General features: G+C 50.8%; 1 protein-coding gene across 2 annotated transcripts in view; it reads right to left on the bottom strand.

Annotated features, from left to right (window-relative positions):
- Positions 1–11,957, bottom strand: part of LOC133354929 (RNA-binding Raly-like protein) — a 170,977-nt gene extending 159,020 nt beyond the window's left edge. For both annotated transcript variants that reach the window (XM_061572126.1, XM_061572127.1), the window contains exon 1: positions 11,835–11,957. The gene's annotated coding sequence lies outside the window, so the exon portion shown is untranslated. The remainder of the gene's footprint in view (positions 1–11,834) is intronic.
- Positions 11,958–24,901: the final 12,944 nt, after the last annotated feature.

The following is a 24,901-nucleotide window of genomic DNA, read 5'->3' as shown; positions in this document are numbered from 1 at the left end:
GTGTATCAACACACGGCACCAACGAACACCTCCACAAACGCTGCAGAAGGTCGACCGACACAAAGCAGGTGTCGTGCAACATTTATAACATTTAATGAATATTCTCGAGACAAAGATCCCCCAGTAAAGCGTTAACAGACGTTTGGGGCAAGTGCTGTTAGCGAGTAGCACCGATGAAGGCCAAAACGGTACACAAGGGAGTGAGTGAGCGGTGGTTGTATCCCCAGTGCTGATGTTTACACACTGCACCCGGTACTCGGTTATGGCTGAGTCGACCTAGGGGAGGCCCAGGACAGGTTCAGCTATGCGTAACTGATGTTGGTCGTGAAAGGGAATCTAACTTCCGTCGCCGGTTTCGTAGCACAGCGCACTCAGCACTGCGGCACACACAGACACGCGCACGCATCTCCGTTTAGCAGGTTGGCTACGTACGGCGCTAAAGAAGTTCAACATACACACATACCTACTGCCCATAGACTAACACTACCCACAGACTCAACACTGCCCATAGACTCAGCACTGCCCATAGACTCAACACTACCCACAGACTCAACACTGCCCATAGACTCAACACTGCCCATAGACTCAACACTGCCCATAGACTCAACACTACCCATAGACTCAACACTGCCCATAGACTCAACACTACCCACAGACTCAACACTGCCCATAGACTCAACACTGCCCATAGACTCAACACTACCCACAGACTCAACACTGCCCATAGACTCAACACTGCCCATAGACTCAACACTACCCACAGACTCAACACTGCCCATAGACTCAACACTGCCCATAGACTCAACACTGCCCATAGACTCAACACTACCCATAGACTCAGCACTGCCCATAGACTAACACTACCCACAGACTCAACACTGCCCATAGACTCAACACTGCCCATAGACTCAACACTACCCACAGACTCAACACTGCCCATAGACTCAACACTGCCCATAGACTCAACACTGCCCATAGACTCAACACTGCCCATAGACTCAGCACTGCCTTTAAACTCAACACTGCCCATAGAGACCTGCTCCCACCTGAGGATGGCTGCTTGCGTTGTGGCTGAAACGTCGTGAGAATTATTTTATTATGTTTTATTTTTATTAATCTATTATTTCCATTCTACGTGACTTTACCGAAAGAACCAAGAAGATGAATCCCTGCAGTCACGAAATCTTTAAATCGAAACTGCCCATAGACTCAACACTACCCATAGACTCAGCACTGCCCATAGACTCAACACTGCCCATAGACTCAGCACTGCCAATTGACTCAACACAGCCCATAGACTCAGCACTACCCATAGACTCAACACTGCCCATAGACTCAACACTGCCCATAGACTCAACACTACCCATAGACTCAACACTACCCATAGACTCAGCACTGCCCATAGACTCAGCACTGCCCATAGACTCAGCACCGCCCATAGACTCAACACCGCCCATAGACTCAACACCGCCCATAGACTCAACACTGCCCATAGACTCAACACCGCCCATAGACTCAACACCGCCCATAGACTCAACACCGCTCATAGACTCAACACTGCCCATAGACTCAACACTGCCCATAGACTCAACACTGCCCATAGACTCAACACCGCCCATAGACTCAACACCGCCCATAGACTCAACACCGCCCATAGACTCAACACTGCCCATAGACTCAACACTGCCCATAGACTCAGCACTGCCCATAGACTCAACACTGCCCATAGACTCAACACTGCCCATAGACTCAACACCGCCCATAGACTCAACACTGCCCATAGACTCAGCACCGCCCATAGACTCAACACCGCCCATAGACTCAACACCGCCCATAGACTCAACACTGCCCATAGACTCAACACTGCCCATAGACTCAACACTGCCCATAGACTCAACACTGCCCATAGACTCAACACTACCCATAGACTCAGCACCACCCATAGACTCAACACTTCCCATAAACTCAACACTGCCCATAGACTAACACTTCCCATAAACTCAACACTGCCCATAGACACAACACTGCCCATAAACTCAACACTGCCCATAGACTCAACACTGCCCATAGACTCAACACTGCCCATAGACTCAACACTGCCCATAGACTCAACACTGCCCATAGACTCAACACTGCCCATAGACTCAACACTGCCCATAGATTCAACACTGCCCATAGACTCAATACCGCCCATAGACTCAGCACTCCCATAGACTCAACACTGCCCATAGACTCAACACCCCCCATAGACTCAACACCGCCCATAGACTCAACACCGCCCATAGACTCAACACCGCCCATAGACTCAACACTGCACCTCCGATTAGCGCGGTTGGTTACGTAAGGTGCGAAAGAAGTTCAACACACATACACACTTTGACACAATGTACACGTGCGTGTGCACTCTAATCAGTTCGTGTGAAAGTAATTGCAATTAATTTGCAGCGCACGCGCGGCAAACGCACGGATTTTAAAACCCGCGTCTCTTACAAGCGATGGTTTTACAGGCGCCGGGGAACAGATGTTAGCGTTTAGGCGCAATTAATCTCAATTGCGATCACAATTTATTGCCATTGTGCAGATTATTGTCGTGATTTAAAAACAAAATATTTATATTTTCTGGTCCTCGTTTAGAAAGGACACGGCGATCGGCCTTACTAATTTGATTGTTTCGTAGATTTGACCCCGTTGTTTTGTGGGATGGACTTGCTCCCTTCCAGAGGAATGTGGAATTTCGCAAGCTTGATCAGGGCCATCATTGGACTCGTTTGTTTTAGAATTACTTTTGTGTGTTTAGTTTGTTGTAACCCCCCCCCCCCCACACACACCGCACGGCTGGATACGTACGGTGCGAAAGAAGTTCAACATACAACACATTCCTCCTGCGGAGGGAGCTGGTAGGAACGTCGGGTTGCTCGGTCAATGGCCTGCAGGGTCAACGGCGGCGTGGTGTATTCCGAAAATATTCCCGACTGTGAGGGCGGGCACAAGCCGGCGTGAGTAGGTTAACGTTGAGTTTTATAAGGGCACCACGGGGTGACCAGCCCCTCCCCACCCAGCCCCTCCCCTCCCACCCCCCACCCAGCCCCACCCTCCACACCTAGCCCCTCCCCACCCTCCCCACCCAGCCCCTCCACACCCTCCCCACCCAGCCCCACCCTCCCCACCCAGCCCCTCCCCACCCTCCCCACCCTCCCTGCACGACGGACACAATAATCCCCTGTGGGCTGGTGTAACCAGGAGGTTCCTACCAGTATTATTTGGGCATGAGCACTGCCTCTTGCGTCTGAAAGCAGGGGGCCGGTTTATTTTATTTTCATTATCCATGGAGAGCCACGCTGAGACGTATGGCTTTTTTTAAGGAGGGTTTTTTTTAACACGAAGGCTTTCGCGACTAATATCATCCATAATATAGGTTTTTTTGGGGGGTTAGATTGCGTAAATATATAAATGTGTCGTTAAACCCGCCACCACCCGACACAGCCAACTAGTAAGGGTTGTCACGTTAACAGAACGTGGCCAATTCGTTACTAGTACAGCACTAGCGTGTAGTGTATAGTGTATAGTAGTGTATAGTAGTGTAGTGTATAGTGTAGTGTATAGTGTAGTATACTAGTACAGCACTAGTGTATAGTGTAGTGTATAGTAGTGTATTGTGTATAGTAGTGTATAGTGTAGTGTATAGTGTTGTGTATAGTAGTGTATAGTAGTGTAGTGTATAGTAGTGTAGTGTATAGTGTTGTGTATAATGTAGTATACTAGTACATCACTAGTGTATAGTGTAGTGTATAGTAGTGTATTGTGTATAGTAGTGTATAGTGTAGTGTATAGTGTTGTGTATAGTGTAGTATACTAGCACAGCACTAACCGGTGTGTTGGAGAGCCAAGCCACAACATTTACAATCAGAGTACGACCTTTCGCCAGTAATTACAACCAGCTTCATCAGGCGACAGCCAGATTTGTGTCTTGGCTGTGTCGGGTGGTGGCGGGTTTAACGACACATCTATACATTTACGCGATCTAACCAAAAAAAACCTCTTATGGAGGAGGGTTTTTATTCGTAAGAAGTTTTCAGCTAATCAATGACGACAGTTTTCTGGAGGCCCCACGGAGAAAAACCCACGCCTTGTGCGAGGGGACAACGCTCTATCCCCGTACAGATGGAAACAGATGGCGATCGGTCCACTCGCTGTACGACCCTTCTCCTAGAAGGGATCTTCACAGCCCGTCTGTGCGGTGAACCACCAACCCTGGCTGCTGCCTGCACAGGTGCCGGAGTTACAGGCAAGTCACGTGCAGCAGCAGTGCAGGAGGGGAGACGCCACGCACAATAGATAAAGGTGCAGCCCTGCAATCGCCTGCTGACGTCACTGCTGGCGATAGAGACCCCCCCCCCCCCGCCTCTAGAGCAGTGGTCCTTAAACTGCAGGCTTGCACCAGGTACTCATTTGAGGCTGAGTCGACCTAGGAGGGAAGCCAAGGACCGCTTCAAATAATCGTCACTGAGTGTTGGTGGCCGCGAGCGGGAATCGAACTGGGGGGGGGGGGGGGTCTGCAGGTTCGTGGCTCAGCGCGCTAACCGCTGCACCACCGCTCCCCACGACATATCACGCACTGGAAACAAATAAACACTCACACACACTCACACTCACTCACACACACACACTCACACACACAATCACACACACTCACTCACACACACTCACACACTCTCACACACTCACACACACGCTCACACACACGCTCACATACACTCACACACACACTCACACACTCACACTCACACACACTCACTCACACACACTCTCACACACTCACACACACACTCACACACTCACACACACTCACACACGCTCACACACACACTCACACACTCACACACACACTCACACACTCACTCACACACTCACACACACTCACACACACTCACATACTCACACACTCTCACACACACGCTCACACACTCACACACACACTCACACACACACTCACACACTCACACACACTCACACACACTCCTTTACACGTGCGCGTGCCGAGAACCCAACACCCATTTATCCACCCGGCGGTAATGTAGTCGTTTGACTCAATATCTGTTCGCACCTCATTGGATATTTCCCCGATGATTTGTTAACTGTTATTCCGAAACACGCGAGCCTCCTCTGGCCATCCATTCGGTGAATCACGTCTGCGTGCTCCGTATTATTATTATGTTGTTGTTATTGTTTGTTATTATAACCAACACACTTGTTTACCCTGGGAGAGCCTCATCCAGTCTCGTGGCTGTGTTTATTCTGGGGGGTCGTTGTCGCGTTGTCGCCAGGTCGTTGCGGAAAAAGAGCTACACAGTTCAGTGGGAATTAGCTGGTCAAATATTAATAGTTTAGCTCTGCTGCGTGCAGTAGGGTGCCACGGTTGTGAGATGTTAACTACCTCGCCTGGTATATACAGGAGGTCGTGGGTTCAACCCCTACTCTTACACCTGCTGTATATTTGGAGATTGCATTTCATCTCTACCCGTGGTGAGATGTTTACTACCTCACCTGGTATACGGGAGGTCGTGGGTTCGACCCCTACTCTTACACCTGCTGTATATTTGGAGATTGCATTTCATCTCTCCCCGTGGTGAGATGTTTACTACCTCACCTGGTATACGGGAGGTCGTGGGTTCGATCCAGACCCTGACGCCTGATGTATTTTATTTTTTTATTTTACTTTTATTAATTTAGATTTTTTTACCTACGTGACTTTACCGAAAAAACCTAAGAATATGTATATTAGCGTGTCTGTCTCTCTCTCTCTCTCTTTGTGTTCGTGTGGATTTTTTCGCTTGGTCCTCCAGTTCTTCCCTACAAATGTATAATCAACACGGGTTTACAGTATTTGGCTGCTATACATTTCCACGTGATAAACCACATCCTTGAGCTATAATTTGTGGTCAGGTCGCTTCGGAAAAAGAGCCACATAGCTGATTGAGCCTTACCTGGTAAAATATAGAAATAGTTTAGTTTTCGTTTAGTGATCGCAATGGGGTAATTTTTGCCGGTGATTGTTTCCAACTTTGGCAAAAATTTGGAGCGTGATGCCGGCAAACTGACGCCACGGGATCTTTAGCGTCAAGTCTGGAAGCGGACAGCGTGTAGCAGTTTTCTTTTTTATTACGGTTAACACACCTGCAAATATTAGCAATAATAATAATTTAAACTTGTAACACGCCACATGGTACTGTAGAGAGAAAGCGAGAGAATGACTCAAGGGCGCGAGGAGGAACCACAGAGGAGAGAGACGGCGGCCACGCGATGAGCCGGTGCCAACAAATGCCCAAGCTCTGCAGTCCTCTACATATGAACCCTTTTCCCATTCCGATGACGTGCAAGTACGTCATCAGTTTTTCTTCCGATTCAGTTCCGATGACGTACGTCTACCGTACGTCATCGGAACGGAATCGGAAAAACAACTCAAATAACTTTATCGGGACACCGAAGCTCCCGCAAGGCCATGCGGGAGGGCGTGTGGCACAGTTTTGTGGCAGCTATATTGTAGATTGCGGTCGTGTCGATACGATTCTCTGTGGTGAGTACAACGTTTTTATAAACAGCGACGCTACGCATCTCTAAATAAAAATCAACCCTGAGCCGCTTGCGCGTTCCGAGATTCAGCGGCGAACGTGACCCACATCCTGCAGCTTGCAGACGTCTCAGAACGGAAAGATTCAAGGTTTTATTGCCCGATGAATGAGTGTTTATATCTGGGAGTAAATCAGAGCACCCGGAGAAAATCCGCGCGTGCGAGGGAGAAACACTCTATCCCATCCAGACGGAACAGGTGGAGGTCCACATTTTTTTCTCTACTCTACCGCCTTCTTCTGGCGAGCCAGGGTACGACGCCTCCTCGATTCCCGCGGGACGATGGGAGCCTCGAAACATTTGTGCGGCGATCCGCCAAACCATCGCTGCCTTTGCAGTCGGTGGCGATCACAGGGCCACATTCTACCGCCGCCGGGCTATTAACCGAGGCGGCCGCTGGATTTCGAACCGCGAATCTCAGCGACGGCAAGCGGACGGATGCGACCGCCGCTGGGCCGCGTCCCTCGAATGCACGAAGCCTGGGGAGCTGAGTGGAGTTCAAAAGAACTCACGAAGAATCACCTTGTTCTGAAAGAGCCAACACAGAGCATCCCTGGGTTCGATCTTCCACGAAGTTCACGGTCCACCCTGAATCGCGTCCGCACGCACAGTGGCAGCAGATGCTGATTCCCGATGCACAGATAACTCCAGTAGTAGAATGCGACTGTGGTCATCCAGAACGGGACCGTAACGCCGTATAACGACGCAATGCCCCGATCCACAAATGTACTAAGGGGACGTCACGGCGCCGGTCAACTAACCCCGCTGCTTCTGCTGACGCGGTTGTCTGGCTTGACCACCCGAACGTGAAGTCGTGGGTTGCTGCTCCGCATCTTTCGTCATCATCAGCAGCCGTACGAAAGAAGAAGAAGGGAGACTCGAATGCAGATGAAAAAAAAAAGCCGCTGGCACCGGCTTGGGTGCCATGGAGTGACCGATGTCACAATGTGGTCACAATGCAGCGCTCCACAGCCACGCGGTCTCGCCCATGCTACACGCGGCCTGTAACCCAGCACTGTGGAGGCAGCAGCGAGGGGCTCGGTGGATCACGCACAGATGTTACGAAACTCCCTCGCGGCGGGAGGGCGTCGTGGCGATGCCATAACTCTGGCTCACCAGGAGACGGCAATACCGAAAAGCGTGGACTAATCGCCGCCGCACGGGGATTGAGGGTTGCCCCCTCGCGCAAGGCGTGAGCTTTTCTCTGGGCGCTCCGGTTTTCTCCCCAAGCGTTGAACGAACACTACTCATCATTAATCTTTTTTTTTTTTACGATCAGTGGAAACAAAAAGATGCTCGGTGTAGTCGGCTCTTTGCTTCGTTCATCATTTCGTAATTTTTTTTAGATAATAACTTTGATTAATGTAAACCCCCACCTCTCGCTCACTCTCTCGCTCACTCTCTCGCTCACTCTCTCGCTCACTCATCATTAATTAACTGAAACCATCTGACAAATAAAAAAACCCCAATGTAGCAGCAGCAGCTGATAAAGAGTCACGTGACTCAAACGTGACTCTCCTTTGATGAACAAATTATAATAAACTAGACTTCACGAATAATCAAAGTGCGACCGATCGCATCGCAAGGAGCAGTGGACGCGTTGAGGGCATTGCGCTGAGAGGTACAGGTGATGATTGGTGTTGGGGGGGAGGGGATAAAGTAGGGGTTGGAATAGTGGTGGCTGCTAAGGCAAACCAAAGCGCAAGTGTGAGAGCCCCAAGTAGCCCAAGGGAGCTCTGGATTCATTAAAACATAAACGGGAGGCGGCATCAAATATCGTCTCAATTTGAATTCCTAATAAACGTAGCGTTGGATAATGAACACAAAAAGTAAGTATCTCTCTCTCTCTTCTTCTCTGTGCTGTGTGCGCTGTGTCTCTACCATCTGTCTCGCAACGTCTCGACTCCACTTCTGTACCGCGCGCCTCCGATCAGCGCGTTCGGCTACCGTGCGGTGAGAAAAGTTCAGCGTACGTGCTGTACGTCTCACCGCCGTACTTTGTCGTTTCGCTCCACGTCTCTTCTGTCGGCTCACGATGATTCTATTCATTGGCAAGTGCCCCCCGTGCTTCGCCCCCCACCCCCCGTTGCGCTAGGATCACCACTGGTTTTGTGGGGGGTGCGGTAGAGTGGAGAGAGACAGGGTCGCAGTCGGCCCGAGGAAGAGGTGGAAGGAATAGGTGGGGGAGGGGGGGGCGGTGCAGAGAGTGAGCGAGTGGTGGGGGTTTACATAAAGCAAATTTATTATAAAAAAAAAAATAATTACGAAATGATGAACGAAACAAAGTGCCGACTACACCGAGCATCTTCTTTTTTCCACTGATCGTAAAAAAGAGAGAGAGAGGAGGTTGACCAGCAACAGCATCGTAGGAAGTTCCTACAGCCGGCAGAGTTATAAGGAAGCCAACTGGAGCTATGCATGTCCTTTGAAAATCTAGATTAAAAAAATGTGATTTCTGGCATCAGGAGTCGTGGGGTGCTGGTATCGCGATGAAGCTCAGTGATCCCCGAGAGAAGAAATCCCAGCCCTAAGCCAGTACGAATAAATAGAGCTTCCAAAAAAATATCAAGAGAATCGTCATTCTAATCATTCATCATCATCGGTTATAGACTGCCTTTTGTTAAACTTTTGCCATCAGAGTCGTGTCATATGGTGAAGAATACATTCAATTCTAGATTTGAAGCTTTCGTGACTGCAAGGATTCATACTCTTAGGTTTTTTCGGTAAAGTCACGTAGGTAAAAATAATAATAATAAAATAATACAAATAATAATAGAAATAAAATAATAAATCACGACGTTTCGGGCGCAACACAAGCGTCCGTCATCAGGTGGGACAACCACAGCAAGAAACAATTGCTAAAGTGGGCAAAATACATTCAAAGTCGTGGCTTTGAATGTAGTCGTGGCTTTTTGAAACGGCCTGTGGAAGTTGCTAGCACAGAACTACTTCCGAACATCCCTTCGAGTGACGACACACAAAGGGACGCTACAATTTCACACGTGCCCCGCTGCCCACACTTTACCCCATCACACGCGAGCTGTCGATCGATCAACTGCAGCGTACCAATCGCACTGCTGAGTTGACAGAGGCGGGTGTGGGGATTTTCAGATGTACTTTTGCGGCCGTCTGGAACGCTCTTCCCTCCGATATTAGGAAGCCACTGGAGCGATGCACTTTTAAATCATCTAGATTGAAAACTAATTTATGTAGAACTGCTTTTCGTGTTTAGTTTGTTGTCGTTCCCTCGCACCTCCGGTTAGCACGGTTGGCTACGTACAATGCGAAAGAAGGTCAACATATGCACATACGTAACAAACTCGCACGGTTGTTGTTTTAGACTGCAACGCCGAGAGATGGAATCGAACCGGCGACCTCCAGTGTGCGGGCAACACTCACACAGCATCCCCTTCTGCTTGTTTTAAAATAAAATACGAATGAAAAAAAACACATGCATCGGCATATACAACGCTATTCAGAATATATATATGAAAAAAAATACTTCCAATATGAAATTCTGTCCATAATAAAGGGTTTTGGGTTAGATCGCGTTATTTATAAATGTGTCGCAACCCTCCACCACCCGACACGGTCAATCAGTAAAAAATGTGTCACGTTGACAAAAGACAAATATGATAATAGGTTTTTCCCATTTTTCTGGCATCAAAACAGGTGCTAAACTGTTAAAACGCCAAACTGAAACCTTTTACAAGGAATCATGTCTGCATTAACCACAATGCTTGTGGTCAGAATGCAAACAAAAAACACACTCTGATAATATCTTGGCATTGTCCTTGAAACTGATTGGTCCACACCAGAGACAGCTTTCTTTTGAGCCTCGTCTCAAACGGTGTTAGACCAGATGAGGCCAAAAGGCGTACTGATTCCTTGTAAAAGGTTTCAATTTGGTGTTTTAACGTCTTAACACCTGTTTTGTTGCCAGAAAAAAGGGGAAAAACCTTTGGTAATGGCAAAGGAGGTCCCATGATGAAAAAGGCAAATAGTTCACCATCTTAGCCCACCGGTGAGTTGAAATTCTGTGTCTAAAAATATTCGTGTAAATTACCTCTGTTACATTTCCCCTGAATGCATCAGAGAAGTCACTGTACAAAATAAATATAGCATCGGCGAATGCTGCTACATCATAATAATAATAATTTATCATTGATTGGGGGGGGGGGGGTGAAGAGCTTCACTTCCACCGAGAGAACGACCAGGACATGATATGAACTCACCCGGTTCACCACATCCAGTATATTTCTCGCAAAATTTCTGTGGCTAGTGCGAGACGCGTGCCGCCTCCTACTCCAGTTTAACCTGCGACTGAAGAAAATATTCGGTGAGAAATTAAGTCTTGCTGCTGCTGCTGTTGTTGTTGTTGCTGTAGCAATCGGTCAGGGATTCGTCATTTGCTCGTGAAATCTGAACTTCGGGGTGGTGAAGCGAGCGGCCGCTTTAAACCAACGACACCACCACGGTGAGACCAAACAAAACTAAAAGCACCACGGGGACATCGACACGCGGACGCGAGAGGTGACAACCTTTGTCGGCTGTCAATGGGCCAGAAAAGATGATTGACAAACCGAGCGAGCGAGCGAGACGGAGCCAAAATAGACAAACACACACACACAAAATCCCTCCCCCCCCAAAACATACTTATCGACAACAACAAACAGAAACTGAACGTGGATACGATGATCAAGATGATGAAGTTCGAAGCGCATCAAACAAACAAATACGTATTCTTAGGTTTTTTCGGTAAAGTCACGTAGGTAAAACATTAAAAAAGTAAAATAAAATAAAAATCACGACGTTTCGGAGGCAACACAAGCTTCCGTCTTCAGGTGGAACCGTCACAGCCACGACAGTTGTATCAAGTAAATGAGAGATTGCAGGAGCTACCACTCCGTTTATATTATATATTTACTTAATACATATATTTACTTGATACAGCTGTCGTGGCTGTGACGGTACCACCTGAAGACGGAAGCTTGCGTTGCCTCCGAAACGTCGTGATTTTTATTTTATTTTACTTTTTTAATGTTTTACCTACGTGACTTTACCGAAAAAACCTAAGAATATGGATCCTTGCAGTCACGAAAGCTTCAAATCTAAAACAAATACGTGTCAACTCTGGCTGGTTTGCTGGTGGTAGGGTAGTGGGGTGGGGTGTGTTGGGGAGAACCCCAAAAAATCGCGTTACCTACCAGGCAAGACGGAGAGAGACAGGAGGGTTAGGTCAGCCTTCCTCGCCGCCTCGCCGTCTGATGTACGATCATGATTGCCTCTGCAGTCCTGCCTCTCCTGCTTATGTCACGGTCGAGGGGGAGGGAAGGGGCTGCATTGCTGGCCTGGATCGAGCAGGAGGGAGGACGAGGAAGGGAGGGAATGGGCGTGCTGTGTGGGAGGGGTAGAAGTGGAGATTTGAGTCTTTAAAGGAAGCTCGTATAACGCGCTCTCTCCCTCTCGATCTCTCTCTCCCTCTCGCTCTATTTTTTTTTACGATCAGTGGAAACAAGAGATGCTCGGTGTAGTCGGCACTTTGCTTCGTTCATCATTTCGTATTTTTTTTTACTTTGCTTTATGTACCCACCCCCCTCTCGCTCACTCTCTCGCTCACTCTCTCGCTCTCTCTCGTTCTGCACGCAGCCCTTTCTTATTTTTTACGATCAGAAGAAACAAGAAGATGCTCGGTGTAGTCGGCACTTTGCTTCGTTCATCATTTAGTTTTTTTTTTCAATGCTTTGCTTTACGTGCCCCCCCCCCCCACCCTGTTTAAATGAAAGATGTCACGAAAATGTAAAGCTCTGCTCCTTCTCTCTCTCTCCTTCTGTCCCTCTCGATCTCTTTTTTATATATTTAATATAAGGTACCGCAATGTATTCTAGATTTGAAGCTTTCAGTGACTGCAATGATTCATATTCTTAGGTTTTTTCGGTAAAGTCACGTAGGTAAAAAAATTAAAATTAATAAAAGTAAAATAAAATAAAATAAAAAATCACGACGTTTCGGATGCAACACAAGCTTCCGTCTTGAGGTGGAACCGTCACAGCCACGACAGCTGTATCAAGCAAATGAGAGATTACAAGAGCTACCACTCCGTATATATAATGGTTGAGGGGGGAAGGGCCCGGAAAGGCAATGTAGTACTTATCAGATATTAAACTGATAAGGATAACTACTACACTTGATCTGGGCCAAAAAGCCTCTCTCTCTCCGGCACCACCGGTCCCAAAAGCGACCGAGACTTCTTTCGCGGGGCAGCATCCGTCTGAGATGACGTCTTTGCCGGAGGGAAACCCTTCGGGGGGGGGCGGGGGTGGTTTTGAGAGGGTTGCCCCATTGTAACCGCTGCCAAATATCGTGTCGAGGGGGGAGCTTTACTCCCTCACCCAATAAAATCCGGCCCGGGTAGCCCGGTTACGACTTGCATGAGTAGCTGGCATCTGTGATTAGTAGCCACAGCCATAGCGAGATGTAATGCTGGATGTGGTGTCTCGCCAAGCCGGACCGATCTCAGAATCAGAATATGTATTTCTACTGGAGGAATCCGATAAGCTGATGAAGCTATTTTTCACAAATCTCCAGTAGAGGTGGGTCAGAACGTTACAACAACAAACGATACGAAAACACGACAGCAGTGCAAAGTATAGAAAATGCAAATAAATCACTATTGGGGTTCCGCAGTGGCGAAATGTGAACTCCCTCGCCTGGTATGCAAGAGGTCGTGGGTTCGATCCCGACCCTGACGCCTGCTGTATTTTTGCAGTTTGAGTGTCTCTCTCTCTCATCATCACCATCACGGTGGGTAGGAGATGTTAACTACCTCGCCTGGTATACAGGATGTCGTGGATTCGATCCCGACCCTGACACCTGCTGTGTATATTTGTAGTTTGCGTGTCTCTCTCTCTCATCATCACCATCGCAGTGGCTAGGAGATGTTAACTACCTCGCCTGGTATACAGGATGTCGTGGGTTCGATCCCGACCACTGACGCCTGCTGTGTATATTTTAAGTTTGCGTGTCTCTCTCTCTCCCCGTGGCCGCTTGGATTTTTCTCCGGGTCCTCCGGTTATTCCCTCCACATCTCGAGGCGACATCACCACGCGTTTCAAGTGTTTGGTAACAATACATGTCCACGCGATGAGCCACTTCATTCGGACCCTCAATTGTGGCCAGGTCGCTTCCGAAAAAGAGCTACGTTGCTCAATGGGCCTTACCTGGTAAAATAAAACAAGACAAAATATTTTTGTTTAGTTTAAGGCCCGCGGGTTATTGGCGGCCCCTGGTGGCCTTAGTGCGGCCCCTGACGATACACAAAGTGTGAATTCACACCCCCACCCCAATCCCCTCCTATCATCATCATCGTGCCGCTGTCAAACACCCAATGGTTTTACAATGGTGTGGTGGCGGCCCTCATCACACTGATGATGTTTTATCGGCGAAAGTGCTTCCTCCCTCCCTTCCCTCCTTTTTTTTAAACGATCAGACCAGAAAGATGCTCAGTCTTTCGACACTTTACTTCGTTCATCATGTCGTTTGTTTGTATTTTTTTTTGATCAAAGATATAACGCGAGTTTCCCGTGTAACATTAGTCCCATTGTGTGTTACTGTGTTCATAGACACCAACAAGAAACACGAATCACCCTCACAAACCCATCACCAGATCCCCTGCTGCTGCGCTACCAGCACCATAGCGGCGAAGGCACCTACCTCCCCTCCCTCCCCTCCCTCCCTCCCCCTCCCTCCCCCTCCCTCCCCTCCCTCCCCTCCCTCCCTCCCTCCCCCTCCCTCCCCCTCCCTCCCTCCCTCCCCCTCCCTCCCCCTCCCTCCCTCCCTCCCCCTCCCTCCCCCTCCCTCCCCTCCCCCTCTGAAAGTGAGTGAAGAACACCGAGCCAGAGGCACCGTGGCCTCGGCGGACGCGTCCGCGCTCCTTGCGAGCGCGTGCCTCTCTCTCTCTTTTTGTTACGATCAGTGGAAACAAGAAGATGCTCGGTGTATTCGGCACTTTGCTTCGTTCATCATTTCGTAATTTTTTTTTATAACTTTGCTTTATGTAAACCCCCACCTCTCGCTCACTCTCTCGCTCGCTCTCTCGCTCGCTCTCTCTTCATCTTAACTCACCACTCTGCTTCCACCTCCCTTCTTTTTTTAACGATCAGTGGAAACAAGAAGATGCTCGGTGTATTCGGCACTTTGCTTCGTTCATCATTTCGTAAATTTTTTTTTAATAACTTTGCTTTTTGTAAACCCCCACCTCTCGCTCACTCTCTCGCTCTCTCTCGTTCTGCACGCAGCCCTTCTCGCAGTCCGACGGCCTCCGACGGGTAGCTCATATCAGCACGCAGAGCTCCCCCGTCATCTGCCACCGAGCACACGGCCTCCTCCATCGCCCACTGCTCCTTGAAGGCCGGCACGGCGTGGGCCAGCCGCGCCACATGGCGGAACTCCATCTCTCTCGCGCCGTCACCGGCAAGCCGGCGAATAGCGCGCGGTGGGTTCTGGGCTGCTGCGATTGCTTCGCTGTTTGTCTCCTGTAAAGTGGCGGTCATATCTCGAGCGGGGAGCGGTGGCACAGCGGTTAGCGCGGCAGAGGGCCGAATTCGATTCCCACTCACGGGCCAACGCCGGTGACGATTATTTGAACCGGTTCTGGGCCCACCCCCCCTGATCGACTCAGCCTCAAATGAGTACCTGGTGCGGTGTGTAGTAAACATCAGAGGTCGCAAACGGGTTTTGATTCCTTACCCGTACCCGGCCGCACCAGTGTGGCAAACGGGTACCCGTACCCTACCCGATACCCGGCCGGGCACGGGTAGGATACGGGTATCGGGTACCTGATTGCGACCTCTGGGATGAAGCCATGTTGCAGGCGCGGGTGGGTTGATTCTAGGAACTTGAATTGTGGGAAGAGACAAGACGTTGGGAAATGAGTGACAAACGGTTACTCACCAGTGACTCACGGCCTACCCGTACCCGTACCCGGCCGCACCAGGGTCGCAAACGGGTACCCGTACCCGTACCCGGCCGGATACGGGTAGCCGGGTATCGGGTAGGGTACGGGTATCGGGTACCCGGTTGCGACCTCTGGTAAACATAGCCAACTTGGGAGACAAAGGCGGCCGGGCGTGGTGTTGACCGGCCAATCCCTCGTGTGCCACAGGTGCTACTCGCCTACAGCACTTGCTCCAACAGCCTGTGAAGGCTATACGGGTGATTTCTTTTCTTGGGTAGTGATAGTACTTCTCCTGCTGGTGGTAGTTGTGTCTGTGGTTGTAATTATAGTACTCCTACTACTACTGCTGCTGCTGGTACTCTGGATATGGCAGAAGGTAGGTAGCGATGGCGATGTTATATTGACAGCATTGCCTGCGGCTACCTGTCTTGAAATATGTGAATGTTATATTAATTTATTTACAAAGATGGCTTCTATTGCCGTTCATTGTCGGGGGTTTATCTCAGTCTGGGATGATCTTGTTACCATATCCGGCAACACTCCTTGATTGAGTGCGTTCATTTTGTGGCAGGAGCAAGATAGCGCCCCCCACCCCTCCCCCACCACCCCTCCCCCTCGCCCTTCCCTCCCCCCCACTCCAAGCCCGACAAGAAGACTCAAAATTACCCCCTTAAATCTCTGCGGGTGCTGCTGTTTGGCCTCGCTGGCGACGTCTGCAGTATGAGCAGCCCCCACTTCAGTGGCCCTTGCGAGATGCCACAGCAATCGTAGCTCCTCCGATTAGCGCGCTTGGCTCCGTGCGGTGCCGAAATTAAGTTCAACATCCGCACAGAGCTGAACACATCACGTTGCAGTGCAGAGCCGACTCATGCTGTGTTTGAACCACGGCATGTCAGAACAAAATGTGTCTTCGCTTTCTGATTCATTATATGTATTTAGTGTATCACGTAGGAGGCTTTCGCGACCAATATCATCCATAGTAGAGGTTTTTTTTGGGTGAGATCGCGTAAATATATAAATGTGTCGTTAACACCCGCCACCACCCGACACAGCCAACTAGTAAGGGTTGTCACGTAAACAGAACGTGGCCAATTCGTCGCTAGTACAGCACTAGCGTGTAGTGCATAGTGTAGTGTATAGTGTAGTGTATAGTAGTGTAGTGTATAGTGTAGTATACTAGTACAGCACTAGTGTATAGTGTAGTGTATAGTAGTGTAGTGTATAGTAGTGTAGTGTACAGTGTAGTGTATAGTGTAGTGTATAGTGTAGTGTATGGTAGTGTAGTGTATAGTAGTGTATAGTGTAGTCTATTGTGTTGTGTATAGTGTAGTGTACTAGTACAGCACACCGGTGTGTTGGAGAGCCAATCCACAACATTTACAATCTGAGTACGACGTTTCGCCAGTAACCACACATTTATATATTTACGCGATCTAACCCAAAAAAACCTCTATCATGGATGATATTTATTTATTTTGTAGGAGGGTGTGTGGGGGGTAGGGGGGGGCGGGGTGTCTAGCCACGTGGTAATGATCCGGCCAAGTTTGTGTCGTGGCACCACCACTCCACCACCCCGCGTACAGCGACACCAAATCGTCCGATTACCACGCGCCCGTCGTTGTTTGCTGCAGCGTCAACCACCGGCTCAAGTCGAAGGACAAATCTCACAGTCAGAGTTCGTAGCCGTTGAACTCACCGGCGAGCTGAAACGATGCCAATCAGCGTGCTGTTACACGGCTCGCACGCGTCGGGTGGCGGAGGGTCGTACGACAGCAATCATTCAGACGCTGTCTTTCCGACAAACCTGTTCTCCACCTGAGGACAGCTGCTTGCGTTGTGGCCGAAACGTCGTGAGAATTATTTTATTATGTTTTATTTTTATAATTTTTTTATTTCCCTTCTACGTGACTTTACCGAAAGAACCAAGAAGATGAATCTCTGCAGTCACGAAAGCTTTAAATCGAAATTGAATTATTTTATGTTTTATTTTTATTATTTTATTATTTCCCTTCTACGTGACTTTACCGAAAGAACCAAGAAGATTAATCTCTGCAGTCACGAAAGCTTTAAATCGAAATTGAATTATTTTAAAATGTTTTATTTTTATTATTTTATTATTTCCCTTCTACGTGACTTTACCGAAAAAACCAAGAAGATGAATCCCTGCAGTCACGAAAGCTTTAAATCGAAATTTGCCCAGATCGTTACTGTGGCCGTAACCCACGTACAAACGTTTCAATTGTGAATCGTAGCGGATGCGAATGCGGACGTGTTGCTGCTACGTGGATTTGTGTTTTTTTTTACCGTGGGTCTAGTGGAGTCTTTAGTTTGCTATGCGAGTCTAAAGAGTATGTGTCAGTCTTTGGCGAGGAGCAGTGGTGTAGCAAATTAGCCCGGCTGACTCGAGTTCGATTTTATCACTCACGGCCCACCAACAACAGTCACGATTCTCTGAACCGTTCCTAGGCCTCCTCGAGATCGACTCAGCCTCAAATTGGTACCCGATGCGATGTGTGATCATCGCCACTGATTTTTCCACCCCCCCGCCCCCTGTCCCGTACCAGACTTCATAGTCTTTCGCCAACAGCACTTGCCCCAATAGTCTATTATAGGCTATACAGGGAACCTTTGTCTGTGTCTCATAATTTTTTGGTGATCGTGCTAAGGCCACCATGGACTCTCTACAATTAATCGCAACAACCCATGCCGTTTTAACCGCGGATATGCAAACTAAAACCCGCACCGGAGCCCATGATCTCTCCCAGCGGCTCAACGTCTGTGACCTCTGCTCCATAGGGGCAGCCTCTGTTGTGATTAAAGTGTCTTCCCTCAGAGCTGGACACGCGTCGCGCTTGGCAGGCGCGTTTGAGAGTAATTGTTGTTGTTGTTGAGAGGGCAAGAGACGTAATTGTAAACGCCGCCGTGATCAGAGTTTTAAAAAAATCACTCATGCTGGCGCCTGCCCGACTGCCTGCCAGAGCACGGCTCATTCTTGGCTTGTGCGCAATTCCAGCTAGGGTAGAGTATCGGCTTATCCACCATCAGCTTTATAACCACCACCACCACCACAACCACCGTGATTGTGACCGTCATCATCATCATCAGCAGCATATTCATCGTCATCATCAACGTCATAATCAACTTCATCAGCAACGTCATCATCGACGTCGTCATCAGCGTCATCATCATCATCGTCACCATTGAAACGTCATCATCAACGTCATAATGAATGTCATCATCAACGTCATAATCGTCGGGCATGCTGCCATCGTTCAACGGTGAGCGCGCTGGACTTTGCGTTTGGTTGTTTTCTGCGCAGCCTCACCACGTGGCTACCTATTTTACCAACCCCAAAAAGATGATGATCATGATGATGGTGGTGGTGGTAAAGGTGCTGCCGTGCAATTTCTTGCTCAACCCTGCAGGTGGAAAGGCCTCCATGAGGGGGAGTTCTAGCGAGTCCCATACAGGATATTCGGTCTACTCTTCCACACCGGTCATATTTTCTTAGAAGAGGGGGGGGGGGGGGGGCACGACCCATACTTTACCTCACCACACGTGACCTGGCCATCGACTAACCGTATCAAAGTCGTCAAAGCGATTTTCTGCTTAAATGAGCACAGAGGTTTTGAGGTTTTGCTGCTCATCGCGCGGTTACAGCCCTGAGCCAGAGGTGGAAATTCCACATTCCTGTGGCGGGGCGGGGAGGCGAGTCACTCCATAAGACAAGCGCCGTGTGACGTCCCCATGAAGCGACGCTAATTTTCTTTTTTAAATCCTTTATATTAAGTTCGCTTGCTTGCTTGCTTGCGTGCTTGCGTGCTTGCTTGCTTGCTTACGACCGTGCAAATCTTTTGGTCGTTTTTTAACCCACTTCCCGTGATCCAATCAAGCTGACATTTTGCACACAGACTCGTTGTGCGAGACAATTAATGTTCGTGAAATTTTTTTCCAAAATTTTACACTGTTTAGGGAAAACAAATTTAATATTTAATTACCAATTGCTTAATACTGGCACACAATCATCTGACCCATAGGTGGCAGCCATCTCAAGCCAGAGGACGAGAGGATTCTAGCCGCCACGCATATAAAGGATTTAGAGTGAAAAACTTTGTTTTTACGGGTAATACTTATTATCAACACCGCGCGCATGATTAGCTGAGTCAACTGGCAACGAAGATTTGAACTTTGAACCTTCCGACCGCGAGCCATTCACGAGATCACGCGCGCCTGTGGGCGGGTTGGACTGACGGTGACGTCCGCCAGTGTCTTAGGCTGCCGCGCCGTGAGATCGAATCGAGCCGGCGGGCACCCCCCCCCCTCCCCCCCTCTGGCTCTGGTCTACAGCGATGACAGCTTCCCCCCTCCCGATGTCTCAGTATAATCGGCGTGAAAACAACACAAAGGAACTCCACACCTCAGCGTAAATAACCTTTCATGGCCCGCTCCCTTCGCCATGGCGCTCATTAATCACTAAGCGACATTTGGCCGCTCAATTTCCACAACATCTCTCGTCGCGGGTGCACGAGGGGGGAGGAGGGGGGGGGGTCTCTAATTTGCATTAATCCCTCTCCGTTTGATTGGGTTCCTTAATCAAAGGCGCGCGCTCCCCGTAATTCAGCGGCATGCTCCGGAACTCGCCGCCGTGAATCAATTAATCAATGCGAGTGCCGTGGGGGGGGAGCCAGGGTATGGAGGGGGAGGGATGGGAGGGGATGGATGGGAGGGGAGGGGGTGGATGGGAGGGGAGGGGATGGATGGGAGGGGAGGGAGGGGAGGGGATGGATGGGAGGGGATGGATGGGAGGGGATGGATGGGAGGGGAGGGAGGGGAGGGGATGGATGGGAGGGGAGGGGATGGATGGGAGGGGATGGATGGGAGGGGAGGGATGGGAGGGGATGGATGAGAGGGAGGGGAGGGGGTGGATGGGAGGGGGTGGATGGGATGGATGGGATGGGAGGGGAGGGATGGGAGGGGATGGATGGGAGGAGGTGGATGAGAGGGATGGGAGGGGAGGGGATGGATGGGAGGGGAGGGATGGGATGGATGGGAGGGGAGGGGATGGATGGGAGGGGAGGGAGGGGAGGGAGGGGATGGGAGGGGAGGGAGGGGAGGGGATGGATGGGAGGGGATGGATGGGAGGGGAGGGAGGGGAGGGGATGGATGGGAGGGGAGGGGATGGATGGGAGGGGATGGATGGGAGGGGAGGGATGGGAGGGGATGGATGAGAGGGAGGGGAGGGGGTGGATGGGAGGGGGTGGATGGGATGGATGGGATGGGAGGGGAGGGATGGGAGGGGATGGATGGGAGGAGGTGGATGAGAGGGATGGGAGGGGAGGGGATGGATGGGAGGGGAGGGATGGGATGGATGGGAGGGGAGGGGATGGATGGGAGGGGAGGGAGGGGAGGGAGGGGATGGGAGGGGAGGGAGGGGAGGGGATGGATGGGAGGGGATGGATGGGAGGGGAGGGAGGGGAGGGGATGGATGGGAGGGGAGGGGATGGATGGGAGGGGATGGATGGGAGGGGAGGGATGGGAGGGGATGGATGAGAGGGAGGGGAGGGGGTGGATGGGAGGGGGTGGATGGGATGGATGGGATGGGAGGGGAGGGATGGGAGGGGATGGATGGGAGGGGGTGGATGAGAGGGATGGGAGGGGAGGGGATGGATGGGAGGGGAGGGATGGGATGGATGGGAGGGGAGGGGATGGATGGGAGGGATGGGAGTGGATGGGAGGGGATGGATGGGAGGGGGTGGATGGGAGGGGAGGGATGGGAGGGGAAGGGAGGGAGGGGAGGGAGGGGAGGGGATGGATGGGAGGGGAGGGGATGGATGGGAGGGGATGGATGGGAGGGGAGGGAGGGGAGGGGATGGATGGGAGGGGAGGGGATGGATGGGAGGGGATGGATGGGAGGGGAGGGATGGGAGGGGATGGATGAGAGGGAGGGGAGGGGGTGGATGGGAGGGTGTGGATGGGATGGATGGGATGGGAGGGGAGGGATGGGAGGGGATGGATGGGAGGGGGTGGATGAGAGGGATGGGAGGGGAGGGGATGGATGGGAGGGGAGGGATGGGATGGATGGGAGGGGAGGGGATGGATGGGAGGGGAGGGAGGGGAGGGAGGGGATGGGAGGGGAGGGAGGGGAGGGGATGGATGGGAGGGGATGGATGGGAGGGGAGGGAGGGGAGGGGATGGATGGGAGGGGAGGGGATGGATGGGAGGGGATGGATGGGAGGGGAGGGATGGGAGGGGATGGATGAGAGGGAGGGGAGGGGGTGGATGGGAGGGGATGGATGGGAGGGGAGGGATGGGATGGATGGGAGGGGAGGGGATGGATGGGAGGGATGGGAGTGGATGGGAGGGGATGGATGGGAGGGGGTGGATGGGAGGGGAGGGATGGGAGGGGAAGGGAGGGATGGGATGGGATGGATGGGAGGGGAGGGGACGGATGGGAGGGATGGGAGTGGATGGGAGGGGATGGATGGGAGGGGAGCGGGTGGATGGAAGGGGTGGATGGGATGGGAGGAGATGGATGGGAGGGGAGGGATGGGAGGGGAGGGATGGGAGTAAGGGGGTGGAGAATGGAGGAAAGACGCGTAGGAGGATGGTGATGGACGAGGAGGAGGAGGATGTGGAGGTGTGATGAGGACGGGGAGATGGAAGAGGAGGAGGATCGAGAGTGGAGGAGGAGAAGGAGAGGGATGAACGGCGGTGGTGGTCACCGCATCGCGCGCTTTCACACGCGCTTTTGCGGCCGTCTGGAACGTTCTTCTTTCCGACATTATAAAGCCACTGGGAGCTATTCCACTTATAAATCATCCAGTGAGGGGGTGACGAGGAGGAGTACAGAGAGGAGGGTTACCAGCAACAGCATCGTAGGAAGTTCCTACAGCTGACAGAGTTATTAGAAAGCCACTGAAGCTATATATGCACTTTCAAATCTAGATTGAACAAAAAATCGCATTTCTTCAGAACTGCGTATTATGTTTAGTTTGTTGGCCTCCCCCCGCACCTCCGATTAGCACGGTTCGCTACGCACGGTGCGAAAGAAGTTCAACACGCATACAGCACACACATACATCGAGGTGATGTGGACCAATCAATTTCAAGGACAATGCATATATTATCAGTGTTTTTTTCTTTGGTAATTTGACCACAAGTTTTGTGGTTAATGCAAACATGATTCCTCGTAAAAAGGTTTCAGTTTTGTTGCCAGAAAAAAAGAGGAAACACCCTATTATTATATTTTGGTACTGGCAAAGGAGGTCTAATGATGAGGTGGAGACCTGTAAAGGAGCAGAAGGATAATGATGGAGAATGCTGAGAGGGCAGGAGGAGAGAAAAGAAGATGGGAGGATGATGATGATGATGATAGAGGAGGAGAAAGAGAATAATTGGTGCACGCACATCCACCCGTAGGCCTTGAAGAGGTGGGGGAGTGGGTGGAGGCGAGGATGGCGTGTTACGGGATAATCTGCATGTCTTGTAAGACGATATGAACATTTATTATTTTATTATTATCATTTTGTCAGGATGAATATTTACATCCTCGCTTCACGGCGCCGCCGATCACCACCCGAGGGCTCTCTCCGCTCCGGAGCCAATTTGCCGATTTGTAGCGCGCACTCCGCGAACGCTGACAGCGTTAAACTTCACTTCCCTAACGAGATGATGATGATGATGGTGGTGGTGGTGATGATTTTTTTTTCATTATTTTCTTTCGGGAGTAAACACTTTCTGGATTTTCTCGATGAGCTAAGTCGATAGAATGCTCCACTCGTCGTTTGATTTAGAAGGCGTTTGGAAAGTCGGACGGAAATTGATAGCGGGGTTATGGTGACAATACTACGAATAATATTGAGCCCTCTGTTAATCCACTGGCGGATAAAAACGTTGGGACACGCCGTGTCAGTCATGGAGGTTGTTTGACCATACTTCACCACGCTGGTCAGTGCGGGTTAGTGAAGAGAGGCGAGGTGGTGGTGGTGGTGGGGGTGGGTGGGGCGGGGGTGCCCAGGACCAGTTCAGGCAGCATTCTGCGCTAATTGTAGAAGGCACCATGGCCAGGAATTGAACTTATGTCACCAGTTTTGTGATAATCCAAAAAATATATTTGTTTAACCAGGAGAGCCACGTTGATTCGAATGACCCATTTTCAGGAGGGCGCTGCTGCTAATCCCATTTTAATTTTAAGATGTTCTTAGCCAATTAATCACGAGTATTAATTATTCACGTGGGGAGGAAACTGGAAGGACCTGGAGAAAACCTGCACGGCGTGCGCGAGGGGGCAACGCTCTATCCCCGTATAGATGGCTACAGATGGCGATTCGTCCACACTTTGCTGTGCTGACCTTCTGCTGGCGAGCCATGGTAGGCACCTCCTCGACGCCTGCGGGAAGAAGGCAGTTTCACAACATTCATGCGGTGATCCACCAACCCTCGCTGCTTTCTCCACAGTGCTGAGTTACAGCAACCACGTGCAGCATCATAGCCACCACCACAGCCACCAATACCACCACCACCACAGCCACCAACACCACAGCCACCACCAGCACAGCCACCACAGCCACCGCCACAGCCACCACCACAGCCACCACCACCACAGCCACCACCACGGCCACCAACACCACAGCCACCACCACCACAGCCACCACCACAGCCACCACCACAGCCACCACCACCACAGCCACCACCACGGCCACCAACACCACAGCCACCACCACCACCACAGCCACCACCACAGCCACCACCACCACAGCCACCACCACGGCCACCAACACCACAGCCACCACCACGCACAGCCACCACCACAGCCACCACCACCACAGCCACCACCACGGCCACCAACACCACAGCCACCACCACCACAGCCACCACCACCACCACAGCCACCACCACAGCCACCACCACCACAGCCACCACCACCACCACAGCCACCACCACAGCCACCACTACCACCACCACCACAGCCACCACCACAGCCACAGCCACCACCACCACAGCCACCACAGCCACCACCACCACAGCCGCCACCGTAAACGCGCGAGAAACTGCACCACCGCTTGTGTTTTTCCCGGTTTCTAAATCAGTGATGGTCTCGACTTACAATCACCAATGACTGCACACACACTGCACGCACACAGACACACACAAGAACCCCATCAGATGCAATTTGCTTCAACTTAAATCCCACCCCTCTGGGAGTTAAACAACACGTGTCTCTGCTTGACCGCCATGCAGTGATCATTGCTCTTTGGGGCAGAATAGGCGGCAAATTGCTGCCCCGACTGCAGCGTGGACCGGAGGTCACGTGCAGTA

Source organism: Lethenteron reissneri, chromosome 49, assembly GCF_015708825.2.
Source record: "Lethenteron reissneri isolate LAM-NWPU_2019-01 chromosome 49, ASM1570882v1, whole genome shotgun sequence".
NCBI classification, from domain to species: domain Eukaryota; kingdom Metazoa; phylum Chordata; class Hyperoartia; order Petromyzontiformes; family Petromyzontidae; genus Lethenteron; species Lethenteron reissneri.
Note: the sequence above shows the minus strand (reverse complement) of the source record. Positions and strands in the feature narration are given on the sequence as shown.